The sequence below is a fragment of the Lathyrus oleraceus genome, chromosome 1 (assembly GCF_024323335.1).
Source record: "Lathyrus oleraceus cultivar Zhongwan6 chromosome 1, CAAS_Psat_ZW6_1.0, whole genome shotgun sequence".
In the NCBI taxonomy this organism is placed as follows: domain Eukaryota; kingdom Viridiplantae; phylum Streptophyta; class Magnoliopsida; order Fabales; family Fabaceae; genus Lathyrus; species Lathyrus oleraceus.
The window spans coordinates 264,049,887-264,072,526 of NC_066579.1; the positions used below are offsets into that span (position 1 = coordinate 264,049,887).

The 22,640-nt window shown below is 41.5% G+C and overlaps 1 non-coding gene across 1 annotated transcript; it reads right to left on the reverse strand.

The window, feature by feature from the left end:
- Positions 1-13,138: 13,138 nt before the first annotated feature.
- Positions 13,139-13,245, reverse strand: LOC127117064 (small nucleolar RNA R71). The gene has a single exon (XR_007801825.1). It is a non-coding gene; the product is annotated as a small nucleolar RNA R71 (small nucleolar RNA).
- Positions 13,246-22,640: the final 9,395 nt, after the last annotated feature.

The following is a 22,640-nucleotide window of genomic DNA, read 5'->3' on the forward strand; positions in this document are numbered from 1 at the left end:
AAGGATCTTTTGGTACTCTTGCTGGTGGTCATGCAATGTCCAAGAAATTGTTGAGAGCCGGTTATTACTGGATGACTATGGAATCAGATTGTTTCAAATACGCTCGGAAGTGCCATAAATGTCAAATCTATGCTGATAAGGTGCATGTACCACCAAGCCCTCTGAATGTCATGAATTCGCCTTGGCCATTCGCGATGTGGGGCATTGATATGATTGGGAAGATTGAGCCTACCGCTTCTAATGGACATCGCTTCATCCTGGTTGCGATTGATTACTTCACCAAGTGGGTGGAAGTAGCTTCCTATGCTAATGTTACCAAACAAGTGGTTGCCCGGTTCATTAAGAAGGAAATCATCTGTCGTTATGGGGTTCCTGAGAGAATCATTACTGATAATGGTTCGAATCTCAATAACAAGATGATGAAGGAGCTTTGCAAAGATTTCAAGATTGAACATCACAATTCTTCTCCTTACAGACCAAAGATGAATGATGCTGTAGAGGCGGCAAACAAGAATATCAAGAAGATTGTGCAAAAGATGGTCGTGACGTACAAGGATTGGCATGAGATGCTGCCTTTCGCTTTGCAGGGGTACCGTACTTCAGTACGTACGTCGACCGGGGCAACCCCTTACTCCCTTGTGTATGGTATGGAAGCAGTCCTACCTGTTGAAGTGGAGATTCCCTCTCTGAGAGTCTTGTTGGATGTCAAGCTTGACGAAGCTGAGTGGATTCAAACAAGGTTTAATGAGTTGAGCCTTATCGAAGAGAGGAGGTTAGCGACTGTGTGCCATGGGCAGTTGTATCAGAGAAGGATGAAGAAAAGCCTTTGATCAAAAAGTGTGTCCTCGAAGCTATCAGACTGGTGATTTAGTTTTGAAGAGGATCCTTCCTCCCGGCACAGATAACAGGGGCAAATGGACTCCTAATTACGAAGGTCCATATGTTGTTAAAAAGGTTTTCTCCGGTGGAGCCTTGATGCTTACAACTATGGATGGTGAAGTTTTTCCGTCCCCTATTAACTCAGATGTAGTCAAAAAATACTTCGCATAAATTGACCCGCTGGACGAAAAGAATAAAATAGTCCAGGCAAAAAAGGGCATCCCGACGAACCAAAAAAAAAAGGGAAAAAAGGTTCGGGCAAAAGTTAGGGATAAAAAGAATGAAAAATATGTACACTCGGTAAGTCGAAAACCCGCAAGGGCGGCTTAGGCAAAAATGGGTATCCCGGTGGATTGAAAACCCGAAAGGGCGATTCAGGCAAAAGAGGGATTGAAGTGAAGACTACAGTCTGAGTTATCTGTACTTCATCGCGCTTCATCGTCTACCATCTCGAAAGATGTGATCGGTCCAGTCATTCTTCTCAGAAAGCAAGGGATTTGGGAGGAAATTGATGATCTGTGAGTCATAACAGAATTGGAAATAGTGGATGTCGTGTTCACATTGCCATTAGGATATATTTTTCCTTTTGTGCGCAATTACCTCTTCCTAGGAATTGTTTCCTGATGTATTCGCCTTTTCAGGCCCATTTTCAATCAATAAAAAGTCGTTATTCAGATAAATTTCTCTCTTGTTTTTATTTTACTATTTTGTTTGCAAAAACGTCCGAATTTTTGATAAACATTGCATATAAAAAACATGAAGGCTAGACAATAACGTGCAGAAAGATAAAACATTTGAAAATAATTTTGAATGTTGAGTACACTTGGGTGTATCTTGTCCATGCAATCCCCTGGGGCATGTGTGTCTTGAATTGTTTTGCAGGTTATTACCTTTGATTCCTGGCTGAAGTAGATAAGTCACGGTTTGTTCAGAAACGTTCCAGCACTGTCCCGTAGTGTGAGAGGTTGGTTTGTCTAATGCAAGTTCAAGACTTGTCTCTCCAGCATAGTCAAGATCAGGGATTCCTCAGCAGGGTTGAGGATGTTTCCCCAGCAGGCTTGGAAGTGGCTATTTCCCCAAGCAAGTCTGAAATCTGTTAGATTTGTTCTTCCCCAGCAGTCGGGTAACGGGTTCAAAGGCCATTCTATCCCCAGCTAGTCTGAATGTTAGTCCCCACTGAGTCTGAAGGTTGTTGTATCCCCAGTGGAGGTATCAGTGAGTAGTTTGTTCCTCAGCAGTCGGGTATGAAGTATTGTAATCCTCAGCATAGTCGTCAATGCCTTTCCCCAGCAGGGTTGTGATATTCTCCCCCAGCAATTTTGAAGAGGGTAGTTGTCTCAGCGGAGGTTTGTGTTGATGGTTTTCCCCCAGCGAAGTCCCCAAGCGGATCATGCTTGGTGAATATTATCCCCAGTAGAGTTTATCCTGCTCAAGGATTAACAGTTATCCTCAGTAGAGGTGAGCATTGGTTGTTTCCCCCAGCGGAGTTCCCAAGCGGATTGGATTCAGTGAAGTTGTCCCTGGTGGAATTTGTCCTTTCTCCAGCAGCAATGCTATTCGCCAGCACGGTTGAGAAGTTGGTGTGTTCTCCGGGCAGAGTCTCCCCAGAGTTGACTTGGTTTCCTCTGCCGTCCCCAGAGTAACAGATCAGCAAAGCACCCCCAGCAGTGCATCTCCCCACCAAGTCGGAGAATCTAATCAGATTTGTGCACACAGAGGAGCGACCATTTGCTTCCCAGCAGGAGTTCTCATCATTTTGTATCTTGCATGTAGTAAACATTGCATCCTCAAACCGCGTAGCATTTCCATTCAATATGGAGCATTACGCCATAGAAAAATTCAAACATATGCATTCATGTGTTAAACCTAATTGGACCATATCCCCAGCAGAGGCAGATCATTGTTCAACATCTGTACGGCACATTTGCTACAGTTGCTCTTGACAGACAGCATTCAGGGTTGATAATCCCCCAGAGAGGTTTATTTCCTCACCCGCTGGTGAAAGGAAAGGTTGATTCTCCCCAGTGAGATCCCCAGCAAGTGTTTGGCCTTGTCTCGACATATGTAGATGTCATCCTTGTGATACCCATGAGTGTCGTGGTTATCCCCGTGTGGGTTATGTTTTGGTGTCCGTAAACATCATCTTTCGACGTTCGTATCATCCTCTTTCAGTATTCCCATTCATCCGTTGATGTCTGGTCACCTCTCCGTTGGTGTCGATAAACGTTGAGTTTTTCCCATTCGTCTGTTGATGTCTGGTCGAGTCTTTCCATTCATCCGTTGATGTCTGGCCACCTCTCTGTTGGTATCGATAAACGTTGAGTTTTTCCCATTCGTCCGTTGACGTTTGGTTGTATCTCTTTCTCCCAGTTCATCCGTTGATGTCTGGTCACCTCTCCGTTGATGTCGATAAACGTTGAGTTTTTCCCATTCGTCCGTTGACGTTTGGTTGTGTCTCTTTCTCCCAGTTCATCCGTTGATGTCTGGCCACCTCTCCGTTGGTATCGATAAACGTTGAGTTTTTCGCATTCGTCTGTTGACGTTTGGTTGTATCTCTTTCTCCCAGTTCATCCGTTGATGTCTGGTCACCTCTCCGTTGGTTTCGGTAAACGTTGAGTTTTTCCCATTCGTCCGTTGACGTCTGGTCGAGTCTTTCAATTCATCCGTTGATGTCTGGCCACCTCTCCGTTGGTATCGATAAAGGTTGAGTTTTTCCCGTTCGTCCGTTGACGTTTGGTTGTATCTATTTCTCCTAGTTCATCCGTTGATGTCTGGTCACCTCTCCATTGGTGTCGATAAACGTCGAGTTTCTCCCGTTCGTCCGTTGACGTCTGGTCGAGTCTTCCCAGTTCATTTGTTGATGTCTGGTCACCTCTCCGTTGGTATCGATAAATGTTGAGTTTTTCCCATTCGTCCGTTGACGTCTGGTTGTATATCTTTTTCCCCAGGTCATCCGTTGATGTCTGGTCACCTCTCCGTTGGTGTCGGTAAATGTCGAGCTTCTCCCGTTCGTCCGTTGACGTCTGGTCGAGTCTTCCCATTCATCCGTTGATGTCTGGTCACCTCTCCGTTGGTTTCGGTAAACGTTGGGTTTTTCCCATTCGTCCGTTGACGTCTGGCTGGTTCCTTTTCATTGATAAAAAATCAAAATCCCTAGTGGAGTCGTTGGTAGACGTCTTGTCTGGTCCAGTGGTAAATATCAGATCCTAGTCGAAGTTGCCATTGGTGAACATTCTTTTCTTGGATCCCCGCAGAGTGCAAATTTCTATGGTTCTTTTGTATTCAATCCCTGTTTACCTTGAAGGTCTGACAGCCGTTGCTCTCATCCGTTCAGGTTCCCAGTTGATTGAATAGGGGCAGCTGTAGCACCTCAAATTTGCACCTCCCATTTGTACATTCATTTCATTTTTAGGTCATTAGCATTGCATAGCATGTTGCATTTCATCAGTCAAAACTGATCAGGAGAATCCATCTGTGCAAGAGAGCAAAAGCATTTCCATGAGACAAAAGCCCTATGGTTGTTCTAGAGAGCTTACATGACCCAAGGTTCATTTTGATGCAACTTGACCATTTGTTTGAGGTTCAAAGTCCACAGTGCATGACCAAGTCATCTGAGGCCCATAAAAGTCAACTGAAAGTCAACTGAGGGCTAGGAGATGGAAGAATGGTTTGAGACACTTCATTCATGTCCCAAAGAAGGTTATTCAACATGTCAAACATCTACATTGAAGATTTTGAAGCCAGATCAAAAGTTTCCAAAAATGGAAGGTGACCTATAATTGAAAGTTTCCCAAAATGGAAAGTTTTTGATTCAAATTCAACTTGATCTTGCATCATCAAAGAAGCTTCAAATGAAATTTTGTCCAACACGAAAGTTGAATATCTCTTTCTCCCATTTCCAAAAAGTCCAAGATCATGAGCATCTGATGAATGGTTGAGGAGATATGGTCAAATCATTGCCAAGTGTACATGGAACTTCAAATGGCCATAACTTTTGGTTCATAACTCCAAATTTGGTGGTTCTTTTTGCAAAATGCTTATCATGACATGAAGTTTCCAAAACATCCATCACATTGCATGAAATTTGAACATATGATCATTTGTGCATTCAAGTCAATTTTGGAGGGAAAATCATAAATTTGAAATTGGTGCATCATGGGAACAAATGACCATTGCTAACATGTGCATGGGAAGATTTTGAGTGAAAATGAGCTCCCATATGGTACTGTTCACGTTTGGAATTGCCATGCACCACCAAATTTCCATTTTTTGCCATGCACCCTTATTTTGCTTAACTTCAACTAAACCTTGATTAATTTTAATTAAAATAGGATTAGCACATGGTATATATACTAAATCCTAACAGAAATTCAAGAGGTTAATCACAATTCATCATTTCTAGATCTAGTTTTCATCTCCCTCCAAAATTTTCTTCAAATCAAAATCCAATTTCTTCAACATAACACCTTGTTATTGTTGAAGATTCATGATCAGTGAGTTGAATAGAGTGTGAATCAAGTGTTTGTTTGAGGAATTCGTGCAAGAACCAAGCAGTTGAAGCTCAAAACTCAAAGATGGAAATTCAGAATTAAGCTAGATCTACACGTTTTCAAGCTTCCTTTTCTTCATCAAACATCATCACAAGCATTCTGGACTGGATTTGGATCATTTAAAGCCTTGGATCGTGCGTTTTTAGGAACTGCTCTTCAAGAGGTTCAGTTTTCAAATCTCACAATTCTTAAATCCATTAACATGTTTAGGTAGAGCTTTTCATGCTGATTAATCTGATATAAAATTCGTGTGAAATGGATGTGAAATGAATGAGTTATGCTTGATTAAAGTTTGACATGTCAAAATGATTTTGCTCGTATCTCTTAATCCATGGCTTGTTAGGCTTAGATATTGATTGATCTGTAACCTACATTGGAAGAGCTTTCTGTTGATGTATGCATTTCGAAATTCTGGAAATAATTTCTGAACACCTGCACTGTAGCGCCACCGTCTTCGCGAAGAAGACGGTGGAAACCTCCACGCAACGTACGCGTATCATACGCGTACGACCTGCTATAATTTTGACATTACGCGTACCAGCGCTAGGGTTTTGTCTGGTTCAGGCGCGCACACGCTTCGATTCCTGCATGCTGCATGTTTTCAAATTTCTTTTCCATTTCTTCTTTCCCTTTAAATTACATGCTACTTGCTTCATTTCATTTTATTTTTTTCATCAACTTAGAAAAATCATAACAATTTGAAAAATGATCCAAAAAATGCCTGGTTTTTTGCTAATTGTTCCTTAGAATGTCTAGTATTTTATGATGATAATTGCTGAAGTGGTGCATGGTTGGTTTTTTTTGTGTGTTAGAGAATGTGAACCTGCGTGCTTTTATGACCTTGCCTTGCTCTTTCTATCATGAAATGCTTGATATTGATCCAAATTGCTTGAAATTTTGCATGATACTTCTTGACATGTTTTGCACCTTTGAGAATTGATTGTGCATTTTTCCCATTTACCATTTCTGTTTTATGCTTATGTTTGCATGGTGTGACAATTTGTGTCACACATTTGATTGTCTTGCTTATGCAATTTGATTTCCATACCAAATGATCCCTAATGCTTCTGATTTTTTCTATGATAATCATGTTAGCTGTGTTGAATTTTCATGAATTTTTCCAGAATTATTTGAATCATTTCTGTTTTGATTGGGAATTTTCATTCTTAATGTTCAAATGTGTGCCTTGAATTGGTTATTAATTTCTCTTGCCTATTACATGAACTTGCCTATTGCTTTTGGTTTGGTCCTTTTTAGGACTTGTTCTTGATTGGTTAAGTATGATTCATGTTGAGTTTGAAGTTCTGTTTTGGATTTTTGATCCTCTTTTGACTCTAGGCTTTGACCTAGTGGTTTGTTACTTACATTTGAGTTGTGAATTTCAGGTTCAAGTGTACATCTCCATGGTTGACGTTGCTCCTTCATTTGAGCTTGACCATTTGTTGTTGTTGGCTAACATTTGCTTGTTTTGTAGGCCTTGAGGACAATTCACTTGTGTTTATGGCTCATGTGTTGCATATTGGGTTGTCTGTCTAATTCTGACTGTTGATTGTTTGTCTGGATTTTGTACTGATTGGTTTAGCTGTTTCCACAGGTACCTAAGTTGCTTTAAGTTCATCTGAACTTTGCTTTGCTTGCTTGTGGTTTGCTTACCACTGAGGTATAATTCCTTGATCTTCATGTAGTCTGGAAGACCTGTCATGTTACTTTGGCGGGCACCTGTCTGAAGCCCTCCTTAAAAGGCAATGTTTGTGGTTGTTTAATTTTGTGCCAAGCAGGTAAAGACCTCTTAAAAGGCAATTGGCAGATAAAAGGGATGTGCAATCCATCCCCTGCTATTCAGTTGTGTCATTCACTTTGCTCACACCGTGTGTTGATGCACTTTGAATAAGAACCCAAGATCTTGTTGTGTCAGTCATGTGGAGAAGAGTTCCTACATTCTGAACTCCCACACTTTCTATTTGATTCAAGCTCTCCCAGGCCAGGGATAAGAGCTATGAGGCATAACCCTCATCTCCATTTCATCTGCTTCACCCTAACTCTCAATGTTAGGGTTAAGAGCTAACCACACCCCATTCCAGTTGGCTTGTTTGTCGAGGTTGACATGACCCCTTGACTAAAGCCTTGCCTTGTGTGAGCCAATTGTTTGCATATAGTGTGTGCTACTTGTGCTTATGTTTGATGATGTGCTGTTTAGGCTAGCTTGCTTCCGGTGCAAGTTAGGATAGAGACCTCAACATAGGGATCTTATGCATGACAACTTCTAGGCTCGAGTCGTAGTCTCCCTAGTAGCTTGTTATCTCCCCTTGTCTCTGGTTAGGATAGAAGTTCTTTCCCTGTTTAGGGGAACTACGTCGCCCTGATCCTCATACCAGATGAGGTATGTAGGCAGGAGATGAGTTGATCTCTCCGGGAGCCCTTTTTCTTTTTCAACCCTTTGTGTGTGTTGGAGTCTGACATAAGTCCAGCGATTGCAGTTGGTTTCCTGTGTCTTGTTTGCTTGTTGGAGTCTGACATAAGTCCAGCGATTGGCAGTCGGTTTCCTGTTTGTGTTTTGTTTGGCGTGCGTTAGCCGAGCTACGAGTGCTCTGATTCTTCTCAGGTCAGAGAAGATACATATGCATAGGATGCGACATCCTAGCGAGCACGTTTCCCTTGTCCCGAACTACGTCGACTCTGATGTCTGTGTCTGACAGACTACGTAGGCCCAAGATGCGATATCCTGCCGAGTTCGTTTCTTTTGTCTTTCTGTGTTTCCTTCCAGCCTTGTGCAGTGTTTGAGCAGTCTTTAGCAACCTCTCTTCTATTCTTTCTGAGCGTGGATCCCGTCGAGTACAACGGATACGTAGGGGTGCTAATACCTTCCCTTCGCATAACCAACTCTCGATCCCATCTTTCTCTGGTCGCGAGACCATTCCTTTCCAGGTTTACTTCGAGCGTTTCCTTTCCCTCTTTGGGATAAATAACGCACGGTGGCGGCTCTGTTGTTTCGTTTTCCCCCCGGTTTTTCGCGTAATGCGACACATATCAATGTTGTACTTATACTACTTGACAGAGGCCTCACCCAAGTCATTGAAAGTACGAATGCTAGCGCTATCTAGGCTCATATACCATCTCAGGGCAGCTCCAGTCAAATTGTCTTGGAAGTAGTGAATCAACAACTGATAATTATCAGTTTGAGTAGACATTTTCCTGGCATACATAACGAGATGGCTCAAAGGACAAGTATTCCTTTTATACTTTTCAAAGTCTAGGACCTTGAATTTCACCGGAATTTTAACATTGGGAACCAAGCAGAGTTCAACAACACTCTTTCCAAACAAATCCTTCCTCTCAGAGTCTTCAACTCTTTGCGCGGCTCAAGGAATTGATCTTTCATCTCATCCATCTTTTCAAAGACGTTTGGACCTTCAGACGGCTCAGAGTGGTAGATAGTCTCCTCAACATGAGGCATAGTATGAACCATGGGAGGAGGTACTGACATGACCGGGATAGATGCTTGCAAAGAAACAAACGTGGGCGCATACCCTTCTGGCACGAAATTTGGTGGCATTCCCCAAGGGCATCCAGTAGGCATAGCAGGAATGGGCTGGCTGGCAGCAGTTGCAGTTACAGACGGCGAAGCGATCTCAGAAATGACAGTCCTCTGAGGAGGTGGAGTTGCAGGAGACGGTGACGGATGGTTCTGAGCAACAATCACAAATTTCATCAGTGTTGTAAGTCTGGCGATCTCATCCTTCAGCTCTCTATTATCTTGCTCTAAATGCTCCATTCTTTGCAGTTGATTAGCACGAATGTTGTAGTGGTGAGTCAACTTGGCTGATACACAGAAGAAGAACTGATAAGACACCTGGCTGAAGTAACTTGTTATGCAAATGATGCATGAAATACAATGTCTTTTATTGTTTTTAATTTCAAGGAATACATGAAGCCTTATTTGCAAATATATATATATATATATATATATATATATATATAATAACAATTAATAATTACAATTCGATTGGCCATAAAAATCTCTTTTTATTCAGCAAATTTGGAAGGATTACACTGAGTATAATTTCAGAAACCAAAGTACAAATACAAGAGAAAAGGAAAATGTCATCCTAAGGATCCCTAGCAACTACATCAGATGATCTGGCTATGGGGGCATACTTCCTGCGGATGAGTCGAATCTCGGACTCAAAGGATGTCTTCATCTAAGCCTTCTCGAGGACAAGTTGATCAACAATCTTCTTCCAAGCACCGGAAGGTCGAGGCATGCTAGAGGAAGATAAACCCTCTGGCTCTCTTTGTCTCTTCACCGCACGGTCTTCAAGAATCTCAATAAGTGTATCCTTGTCTTTAGACTCAAACTGCAATTCCTTAGGCTTTTGGCTCAAAGCATGGAACCGCTCTTCCCACACATCTATCTCTTGTTTCATCTTATTGACTGCGTCTTCCAACTCCTCTACATTTTGGTTAGGGAGAGTTGATGGCTCAGCCATAACCAAAGACATAAATCTTTCACAAGTGTATGGCATCTTCAGCTCCAAAGCACTCTTCTTCATCCAAATAGTGTACACTTCCAAGGCTACACAGTTATGTGGACCAAGCTCGGATCTTCCTTTACTATGCACATTATGCCAAGCATGTATCATCCTTTTCTTCAAATGTTGGGAATCTTTACCCTCCTGATAGAATAGACCCTTTAACTGAATGTTATTAGTTTATCTCTCAAGGGGAACCCAAGTTAACGACGAGCCAATGTTGGGTTGTAGTTGATTCCTCCTTGTGTACCAATGAAAGGCATATTAGAGAACTCACCACAACTATTAATAATGTTCAAGCTACCCAATGCAAAACCATACCAAATAATATCATCATTAGTGAGAGACATAAGTCTCTGGGACCACCGTAGACATTGTCGGTTCTCCATGAAAGCAAGCATCTGAGGCAAGTGCAAAATAAACCACTTATACAAGAGAGGAGTACATCACATAATAGTCCCACCACCTTTAGAATTCCTCAAATGCAAAGAGAAATACATGTCACCCAACAAAGTCGGAATAGGATTCCCAATCAAGAAAATTCTAATGGTGTTAACATCAACAAAACCGTCAATATTAGGGAACAAAGCTAGACCATAGATGAGCAATATAAAGATAGCTTCAAAAGCATCCATGTTACCGGCTTGAGCAAAAACAGTTGCTCTACCAATGAGAAACTCAGAAGTCAACCCAAGATTACCTCCTTTATTCACCAAATGAGCATCAATCTCAGATTTCTTCAGATGAAGAGCTTCAGCTATGACATGGGATCTAGAAATCTCCTCTAATCCACTGAAAGGTACCTTGTCAGATACAGGTATACCCAAGAGATGGGCATACTCCTCCAACATGGGTTCAAGCTGATTGTCTGGAAATGTGAAGCACCGATAGAGAGGATCATAGAACTGAACCAAAACACTCAGAAGTCTTTCAACCACATCCTTAGATAACACGGACAAGAGCTTCCCATAATGTTGCTTGAAGTCCAAGGGATCTAATACAAACGATGGCAACTTCCTTAGCTCTTTCAAATTAAGACATTTGAAACTATACTTCTTAGTGTTCCTTCGTCCATAATTCATGGTCTGAAAATATTTGTAAATAAGACCTTAGTTTCCTTGAAATTAATTTTTTGTGATGAATGTCGTGATGCACATGTATGCATGAATGCAATAATCACATACAAGGGATCGCACACAAAGCAAACACAAACAAAGGTCAAGGGATGGATCAAGTCGTCATTAAGATCAATCATTGATGACACTGAATTTCACCATATTTTCGACTCCGATTTCGTATGCATTTTAATTTTTTTAATATTATTTTGTTATGTTATTCCTATGTTTTTCTTTCTTTTCAGGTTTTCAGTCTAATCGGAGCCCCGATAGAGAAAAGGAGTGAAAATGAGCTAAAAAGACTAAAAATCAGCATTTTGCACTTGTGGCTCCCACTGTGGCTGGCGCCATGGGTCCAACCATGACGTGTCATAGTTCAACTTCTCGTCAACTTCCACGCCTCCCACTATCTCCACTTTGGCGCCACAATTTACCCTTATGGCGGGCGCCATGGTGTTGTGACGGGCGCCACAAGAAGAAAGAAGTTTCCCTCCCAAATTCAAACTGAATGGCATCCTTGTCTTTTCCATTATTTTCCTTACTTATAAATAGAGACTCGATTTCATTTGTTTCATCATCCAAACTTAGAACAAACTTAGCTACAATTAGGCATATATTCAGTATTGTAAAAGTGGTAATCGCTTCACATTGGGGTGTTGCCACAACTGTGTAATCGAGTCTGTAATCGAGTTTGGAGCACTTTGGAAGGAAGTTAATCATGCCGCCATTTTCATTTCCGTTTCGCACTTTATTCAACCCTCTGACTGGAGCAGGTTTTTATTGCTTTACCTTTGTCTACTTTAATTTCTCGCATTGTCTTTACGACTTTCAACTTAAGTTTTCCCGCACTTAATTTTCGTTGGGTAAGATCGAAAGCCATCCAATGTCCTTTTAAACTTAGTTGTTTTTAACTATTTCAAATACAGCGAAAGCGCTTTGTTTAGTTCATTAGGAGTTTTTAACTTAAAAAGAAAAGTGATTTTAAAACTATCTTCGGACGTGTTTATAAGTTTAGAGTCTGGTTCGTGAGAGCCTCTTTTGGTTAAGAAATCCAGGTCAAAATACTTTTCAACTTAGTCAAGATACTATATTTCTTAAAAATAGGTTTACTACTCTAACGCAATGCGTGCCTTTTTATAAGTGACAATAAGAGGGTTTGATCAGGGAGTACAACTCGGTTCTGAATACGTGAAAGCGACAGTTCCCGTTAAATTAACTCTTTTCAAAGTAGGGAACACTGCCCATAAGTAATCCTATTAGCAAGTACTTGGATTATTAATTGATTATGTGAATTACATTCGAACCTGTCTTTATTAACTGAATTTTATTTAATACTTTATTTTTCATTGTACACTCTATAACCCCCTATTTCGATTACCTTAGATAAACACCGTAACAATAGATAACGATAGATTGACACTTGGTCTCTGTGGATTCGACAATCTTTTATATTACTCTGACGCGTTCGTATACTTGCGAAAAGCACGCATCAAGTTTTTGGCACCGTTACCGGGGACCAATTTCGTCAAATTTCGTACCCTGTTGTTATATCGTTTAGACTTAGGTTGTTACCCACCGGTCAATGCGAAGAACTCGCAACACCGGAAGGTTAGTATACCCTCTGGCGGAACCTGAACGTTACGCTCGCGCACGTTTATTTTTCCATAGAATTAGGAGAGCTATGGTCGAAGATCAAAACCAAAGACCTCTTAAGGATTTCGCCCAACCATCCAACGAAGAACCTAGTTCTAGTATAGTAAACCCAACCATCCCAGCTAATAATTTCGAACTTAAACCCTCCCTGTTGCAACTAGTGCAACAGAGACAATTTGCAGGTCTTGCTACTGAGAACCCAAACCAACATTTAAAAATCTTTCTCTAATTAACAGACACTTTTAAAACCAATGGAGCTTCTCCTGAGGCAACCCGTTTAAGATTATTCCCTTTTTCCCTCAGAGATAAAGCCCTATCATGGTTAGATTCCCTTCCACCCAATTCCATTACAACTTGGGATAACCTTAGAAGAGTATTCCCTGCTAGATACTTTCCCCCAAGTAAGACCGCTGTTCTTCAAAACCATATAACTAGATTTACCCAGAACCAAGGAGAATCGCTTTTCGAAGCTTGGGAGAGATATAAAGAACTGTTAAGAGCATGCCCACATCATGGTTTAGAAAATTGGTTAATCATTCAGACCTTCTATAATGGACTTCACTATAACACTAAGATGACCATCGATGCTGCCGCAGGCGGTGCACTAATGAACAAACCTTATCCTTAAGCTAGTGCCCTCATCGAAGATATGGCTCAAAACCATCAATCATGGGGAGTTGAACGAGAGACAGTTGAGAAGAAGGAAGCCCAAGGAGGAGTACATGAGTTAAGATCTATAGACATGATGCAGGCTAAAATGGATGCGTTGGCCCTCAAGGTCGAGCATATGTGCATAAACCCGAATACTGCAGCTGCAATTTCGTCGGATTGTGAGATATGTGGAACCAAAGGACACCAAAATAAGAACAATAACCCTATCCAAAATAATGCACCTCCGAGACAACCAGGTTACCAAGCCCCAAGACCAAATCAACCTATGTAACATGTACCACCAAAGCCAAGCCTTGAGAAAATTATGGAAAATTTTATCATTGCTTAAACCCAACAAAACAAAGAGTTCATGAACCAGAACATTCACGTTAATGAACTGATTACCCAGTTAGGAACCAAGGTTGACCAAATAGTTACTCACACCAAGATGCTTAAAAACCAAATCTCTCAGGTAGCTTTAAACCAAGCCCCCCAGACCACACCTAGAGGACAGTTCCCTGAACAACCTCAACAGAATCTGAGAGGGCAAGCCAATGCCATTACCCTACAAAATGGGAACGCTTATAATGAGCCACCATACCCAAGATTGAGTGAACCCAAAACTTCTAAGGAATATACCGAACCCACAAACAAAGTAAAGGAACCAGAGGAATCTGAAAAACAGGAAGGTCAAGAAAAAGGAGAAGAACCTAAAGATAAAACTTATGTACCACCCCCGCCATATAAACCACCGATACCATATCCGCAAAGACTCAAACAAACCCATATCAATAACCAGTATCAGAAATTTATTAAGGTTCTAGAAAAACTTCACGTAGAAATCCCTTTCACAGAATCCATCACCCAAATACCTTCTTATGCAAAGTTTCTCAAAGACATCTTTACCAACAAACGTAGACTCGACGATCTGAAGCCCTTGGAATGCAATTCTATTTCTGAGAATAAGTTAGCCAAAAAAGATAAAGATCCTGGAAATTTCTCCATTCCTTGTCTTTCGGGTAGTCATGTCATTGAAAAAGCTTTTCTAGACTTAGGAGCTAGTGTGAGCTTAATGCCTCTAGCAGTTTGTGAGAGGTTAAACTTAGGAGAATTACAGCCTACTAAGATGTCACTTCAGTTAGCCGATAGATTTGTTAAGTATCTGATAGGCATATTAGAAGATGTCCCTGTTAGGATAGGTCAGTTATTTATCCCTACTGATTTTGTTGTCATGGACATTAAAGAGGACAATGATATACCAATCCTTCTAGGTAGACCGTTCTTATGAACTGCAGGAGCCATAATAGATGTCAAGAGAGGAAAGTTGACCTTTGAGGTAGGTGACAAGAAAATAGAATTTATACTTTCAAAATTTCTTATGGCACCTGTGATGGGAGACACATGTTATGCCATAGATATCATTGATGAATGTGTTAGGGAATTAGAACAAGAAGAAATCATAAAAACGATTAAGTTGCCATCAACTCTCATATTGGAAGATGATGACTTTAGGAAACCCTACATAGATGATAACCTTTATGAATGTTTATCCCTTACCCCAGATCCTATGCCATGCCCTAATAAACCAACCTTAGAACTTAAGGAACTGCCTAAGAACCTGAGATATGAGTTCCTCAACGAAGAGATGAACTGTCCAGTTATAGTCAGTGCTACCTTGAGCCAAGAGGAAACAGACCAACTCTTAGATGTTTTATGAAGATATCCCTCAGCCTTAGGATATAATATCTCTGACATGAAAGGTATAAGCCCATCTGTATGCATGCATCGGATTTCGCTCGAAGAAGATTCAAAACCCTCCAGAGAACATCAGAGAAGAATAAACCCTATAATGAGTGATGTTGTTAAAAAAGAAGTTCTTAAGTTACTTGAGGCAGGTATAATCTATCAGATCTCGGATAGTAAGTGCGTGAGCCCTGTGCATGTAGTACCTAAAAAGGGAGGCATCACAGTCGTGCAAAACGATAAAGGCGAACATGTAGTAAAACGGATAGAAGGAGGATGGCGGATGTGCATAGACTACAGAAAGTTAAATAAAGCAACCAGGAAAGATCATTTCCCTTTACCATTTATAGACCAGATGTTGGAGCGTCTAGCCAAACACTCTTACTTCTGCTATCTAGATGGATACTCTGGATTCTTCCAAATACCTATCCACCCTGAAGATCAAGAAAAAACTACATTTACATGCCCTTATGGAACTTTTACCTACAGACGAATGACATTCGGCCTCTGCAATGCCCCAACTACTTTCCAACGCTGCATGATGTCAATCTTTGATGATTACCTAGATGGTATCATGGAAGTATTTATGGATGATTTCTCGGTTTACGGATTTGATTTCAAAAATTGTCTTGCTAACCTTGAGAAAATCCTGGAGAGATGCGTGGAGGTGAACCTCGTGCTAAACTGGGAAAAGTGTCATTTCATGGTCACCGAAGGGATTGTTTTAGGACATATAGTTTCCGAAAAAGGTATATAGGTAGATAGAGCTAAGATAGAAGTCATAGAGAACCTAAAACCACCCAAAACTATCAGAGAAGTCCGAAGTTTCCTTGGACATGCTGGATTCTATCGGCGTTTTATCAAGGACTTCTCCAAAATAACTAAACCTTTAACTGGCCTTTTAATGAAAGGTGCTGAATTCATTTTCGATGGAAAATGTAATGAAGCATTTAATCTTTTAAAATAAGCATTAATATCAACACCTATTATGCAACCCCCTGATTGGTCAGAACCTTTTGAGATAATGTGCGGCGCTAGTGATTATGTCGTTGGAGCCGTTCTAGGACAAAGGAAAGATAAAAAAATTACATGTGATTTATTATGCTAGTAGAACCCTAGATGCTGCCCAACTTAATTATGCAACAACTGAAAAGGAATTACTCGTTGTAGTTTTCGCTATAGACAAATTTAGATCTTATCTAGTAGGAACCAAAATTATAGTTTACACCGATCATGCTGCCATTCGTTACCTATTAAGTAAAAAAGATGCCAAGCCCAGGTTACTCCGATGGATTCTGTTACTACAAGAGTTTGATTTAGATATAAGAGATAAAAAGGGCTTTGAAAATGTAGTAGCTAATCACCTTTCTAGGCTAGAACACCTAAAACCAGACTTAGTACCCATAAATGATGATTTTGCCTATGATAGACTGATAGCTAGACTAGAAACCATCGAAGATAATAGCTTAGGCCCTCATGAGCACTTCCAAAAATCCTTAGCTGTAAGTAACGTCCATGGTATGTAGACTTTGTTAATTACCTAGCTGCTGATATCGTACCCCCTGATCTTGACTACCACCGGAAGAAGAAGTTCTTCAACGATGTGAGAAACTTTTATTGGGACGAACCGCTCCTTTTCAATAGAAACAAAGATATATATAGACATATTTTTGGTATTTTGGTTAGTAAACAAAGAAAAATAAAGTATGATACAATCATATTGTCGCAGCCTAAAAAATATAGTATGCGAAAAAACAACCGGCGAAGAAGAAAATGACAGAAGAGTCGCCACCGTGCGTTATTTATCCCAAAGGGGGGGGGGGAAAGGAAACGCTCGAAGTAAACCTGGAAAAAGGAAAGGAAAAGACATGTCTCACAACCAAATCTTGGGTTCGGGAGTCGATTATGCGAAGGGAAGGTATTAGCACCCCTACGCATTCGTAGTACTCTACGGGATCCACTCTTGTTGTTCTTGTCTAAAGGGTGTGGGTTTATCTAATGTACTATTTACTAAAAGAGGGGTTAAGAGAAAATGACTCGCACGGATGTCGCATCCACTGCATACGTATCTCATCTGAATATGAGAATCAGAGTCTTCGTAGCTCGGCTGACCTATGGGTTAAAGTGGAGTGTTCTCACTAAGACATCGCGTCTTATGCCTACGTATCTCATCTGGAATGAGAATAAGAGCAAGCCGTAGTTCGGCTAACTACGGGTTAAGGGTTGTGTTTTTGGGTGAACGACGTTACTACGCAATCTACCGGATGCTCGACCTTGGGAGACTTACTCGCCTGTAGTAGAAGGAGTTAACGTGTTCTTAGAAGAAGAAAAATCAATGAGTTGGTTTGTGGTTTAGGAATGCTCACGTAAAAAGGAAGTCCTAGACGAAGGAACAATGCTACCTTAATCGACATGCAAACGAGAGACTATATGAAGCCTAGCAATCCTATGGAGAGACGATCACACCATACAAAACAAACATGCATAAAGTAAACACGCCAACAAGGGGGCTCGAACATACATGGGTAGGGCTTTAGTTAAGAGGGGTCATATCAACCTCGACAAACAAGCCATGGAATAGTTAATCAAATGGGCTCTTAACCACTGACACTGAACGTCAGGGTGAGTAGATCAAAAGGGTAATGAGGGTAAGACCTCATAGCTCTTAACCCTGGACAGGGTGAGCTCATGACAAATAGTGGGGATTCAGAAAGGTGGAACCCTCTCCACTGACTAACCGGACAAAAGATCTTGGGCTTTTGCTATGAAGCATCGACACGTAGTACGAGCATAAAGAACGACACACAGAATAACGGGAGATTGACTACTAATCCCTTTTATCCGCCAATTGCCTCTTCGGGGAGGTCTTTAGCACTGGCGCCTCTTTTTGGAGGTCTTTAGGCACAAAAGTAAACAAACAAAAGAAAACATTGCCTCCTATTGAGGTCTTCCAGCTAAGAAAGTGGTAAAATGCGGGAAAGAAAAAGGATCAAGAGATCTACCACACGGATAAAGACCCGAAGTAACAACAACTAAAGAAATAAGAAACCCAGAGACCTCTCAAGCTGGCACCATCAAAGAAAGCAAGTCAATACAGGTAACCGAAATAAATCCCCAATTGGTATCCCACAAATAAAGTGGAATGCCAAGCAAGCTATCCTATTAGGAGTCATGTGAGCCCTCACAGAAACTCAACAAACAGGTTAGAGAAACAAGATAGGGTGCAATCAAGAGTTGCACCAAACAAAAGAATCATAGCAACAACAGTGTCAGGATAACAGTGCACAGATGCAATAGAAAGCATGTCGTAACAAACACAACACAGATTGGAGAGCAAACAGAAAGAAAACTATTGTCGCGATCGCTACTGCTTCGCTTAGCGAAGGCTTAGCGAAGCGTCGCTGCAGGCTCGCCTAACGATGCGGTTAGCGAATGCCTGCGGGTTCTGGATTTCCCATGGATAACAGTACGATTTCAGAAATTAAGTGGTCAAACATTCAAAGCATTGTTCTACACATTCATGCATATCTAAACCCGTGGGAAAAAACCGAACGATACCCACTCTTTCAACTCACCATAATACCTCGTACATTTAGAAATTTCAAATTGAAGGCACAAAATAATGGGAATAAGGCAAACCTGATTGGAGAGATCGAATGAAATTGAATTGCACCGTTGGGTTTGCAGAACAATCCTAGGGTTTATATGAGGTAGAATAGGTTCTTTGCAGATGGGTTCCCTTCAGTGTCCGGAGGCTGCTCTGAATCCTGTTAGCTTTTCTCTTTCCTTCTAGTCGGTGTGCCCTTTCTTAGGAGATGGAAGTCTAGAATTTATAACCTGATTTTCGTGGCTTTGTGGGCTCAAATGAGAGAGGTCCAAGTCCAAGATTTTCTGTTATATTTTTCAAAAACGCATGCGCTTCGCCTAGCGAAGAAATTGCTCGCCTAGCGAGCATGACAGTTCAGATTCGCTAAGCGAACCACGCTGCTCGCCTAACGAGCATGACAGCTCAGACACAAACTTTTGCTTATTCAAGATTAGCGTTTTGAATGATGAATAGACCCCATTTGAACATGTTGGAAGTAACTCAAGTCATTCCCTTGCGTTGACCGATCATCTACATAGAACCTACAAAGCGTCTTGGATGATACTCAAGCTTCTTTGTTCTAATTCTGATTGACATGATGAAATGCAATATGAAATGTTAAATGACCTAAAAATGAATGCATGAATGAAGGGGGCAAATTTTGGGGTATTACAGCTGCCCTTATTCAATCAACTGGAGACCCGAAAAGAAGATAGCAGCGGCTTTCGCACTTTCGGGGTATCAAGGGATTGAATACAATAAAAGCCTGAAAATTTGCACTGAAGTAAAGTGAAGTAACAATGCCTGTCAGAATCGGCAAAGAGGTGGTCTTGAAAGAAGAATCTGTCTGGTACGGTGAGAGTCGGTCTGAATACCGAAAAAGAATGTTAACCTGGATACCAAAATAAATGGTAACAAAGAAATAACCATGGCCTGAATGCCTTTCATCAGTTTGAATACTGGAAATGACTTCGATCTGAGCATCGGAAGATATGAGGTTATTAATATCGGTCTGAACACCGAGAGGCTGGCCCGAATGCAACTTCGGTCTGAATACCGGAAAATCTGGCCTGAATGCCACAAGTTGCGTCGACCTGAACGTTGGAAACTTCTTCGATCTGAACATCGGAAAATCGGCCTGAATGCCACTTCGGTCTGAATACCGGAAAATCGGCCTGAATGCCACTGCGGTCTGAATACCGGAAAATTGGCCTGAATGCCACTTCGGTCTGAATACCGGAAAATTGGCCTGAATGCCACTTCGGTCTGAATACCAGAAAACTGGCCTGAATGCCACAAGTTGCGTCGACCTGAACGTCGGAAACTTCTTCGATCTGAATATCGGAAAACTGGCCTGAATGCCACAAGTTGCGTCGACCTGAACGTCGGAAACTTCTTCGATCTGAATATCGGAAAACTGGTCTGAATGCCACTTCGGTCTGAATACCGGAAACCTTCATGCCTGTCAGCATCGGTAGAAATAGGGAAAATGCTAATTGAGAGTGGGCCAACGACCTATGCAGGGGATAGTAGAGATAAGTCGTGAACAATCTTCAGTCTGACTACTGGAAACAACTTCTGGGTTATCACTTGGGATACCGAGAATGCCTTATGCTTTACATGCGTATGTTTGAATTTTTCAATGGCGTAATGCTCCATGAAAATGGAAATGCTACGCAATTTGGGAGGATGCAATGCAATATGATTCTATATGCAGAGATGCAAAATGCTAGGTTAGAGAGAACGCCAAGCTGAGGCTAGGAATTCTGCTGGGGAAATGATCACCATCTTCTGGACCCTGGCAAGGCTACTGGAGATGCACATCACAAAGAACTCTGTGGGGAAGTGACCCGCCTCACGGTGTTCTAGCAATGACGAAATATCGAGACTCTGACTGGGGAGAGAATGGCATTGAGAACTTGCTGTTGAGGAAAGCGACGGTGGTTCTGGCAATCATAATCTGTGAGAGAGACGACTCGGCAGGGGAAACAAACACCGATACGGTAACGAGATTCTGCTTCAAGGAAAGAGACCATGGGTCTGGCATTGGGATTATCAATCTGGCATCGAACTCTAAGGAGCAACTGCTTCTGCTGGGAAGATACAGTCTGGCATTGTTAACTCCGTTTGGGATATACAGTCTGGCACTGTCAACTCTACTAGGGAGCGTATAATCTGAAGCACCTGCTTGGGGAAGTACAGCAGTGATAACCTGCTGGGGATTGAAGAATCCAACGCTTGGACCAGCTCTGCAGGGATAAGATACCAAATTCTAACTGTTGAGGAAAAACATCCGCGATAATCTGCTGGGAACCTCAAGGAAATGCCCCGAGTATACCTATTCTGAATAGACAACAATTTTAAATGTTTATTGAGCGTGTACCTGTAAAGCTCTTATGTTTCATGATGCAATGTTTATCAAAAATCTGGACGTCATTTTTGCACACAAAACAGTAAAATGAAAATGAACACAGAGATATACTAAATAACACAATTTTATTGATTGAGTGGCCTCTGAATAGGCATTTACATCAGGAAGCAATCCCTGGAAAGAGGTAATCGCACAAAAGATAAAAAACAGAAATTAATCTAACGGCAATGTGAAATGGATTTCTATCGGGTTCCAATTCTGCTATGACTCGCTCGTCTTCAAGATCCTCCAGATGATCAGCTTTCTGAAAAAGGTGATTGGACTGTTTCCTACCTTTCGAAAGTTTCTAGTTATCGACACGAGATGAGATTCAGAACTACTCAGAACGCAGTCGTTCGCTTAATCCCTAACTTTTTCCTGGATCGCCCTTTTCGGGTTTTCAATCCACCGGAATACCCATTTTTGCCTAAGTTGCCCTTTCAGGTTTTCAACTTACCGGGTGTACAATCTTTTCATTTTTTAATCCCTAATTTTTGCCCGAACCTTTTCATTTTCTTGGTTCTTCGGGATCCCATTTTTTGCCTGGACCATTCTTTTTATTGTCCAGCAGGTCTATTTTATGCGAAGTATTTTTTAACTGCGTCTGAGTTCACAGGGGAAGTGAAGTTTTCATCATCCATAGTTGCAAGCATTAAGGCCCCACCATCGAAAACCTTGGTAACAATATACGGTCCATCATAGTTAGGAGTCCACTTGCCTCTGTGATCTGTTTGAGGAGGAAGGATCCTTTTCAACACTAAATCTCCGACTTGGAAACATCGAGGACGCACTTTCTGATCAAAGGCTCTCTTCATCTGACTCTGATACAACTGCCCATGACAAATGGCTGCCATTCGCTTCTCTTCGATAAGACTTAACTCATTGAAGCTTGTCCGAATCCATTCAGCTTCGTCTAACTTGACATCCAACAGGACTCTTAGAGAAGGAATCTCCACTTCAATAGGTAGGACTGCTTCCATACCATACACAAGGGAGTAAGGGGTTGCCCCGGTCGACGTACGTACTGAAGTACGGTACCCATGCAAGGCGAAGGGTAGCATCTCATGCCAATCTCTGTACGTAACAACCATCTTCTGCACAATCTTCTTTATGTTCTTATTTACTGCCTCAACAACACCGTTCATCTTAGGACGATAAGGGGAAGAATTGTGATGCTGAATGTTGAAGTTCTTGCACAACTCTTTCATCAGTTTGTTATTGAGATTAGAACCATTTTTAGTAATGATTCTTTCGGGAATCCCATAACGACATATGATTTCTTTCTTGATGAATCGGGCAACCACATGTCTGGTGACATTCGCGAATGACGCTGCTTCGACCCACTTGGTGAAATAGTCGATGGCAACAAGGATGAAGCGATGCCCATTGGAGGCGGTCGGCTCAATCTTTCCAATCATATCAATGCCCCACATAGCAAAAGGCCACGGTGAAGACATCACATTCAAAGGATTTGGTGGCACATGTACCTTATCAGCATAAATCTGGCATTTATTGCACTTCTGA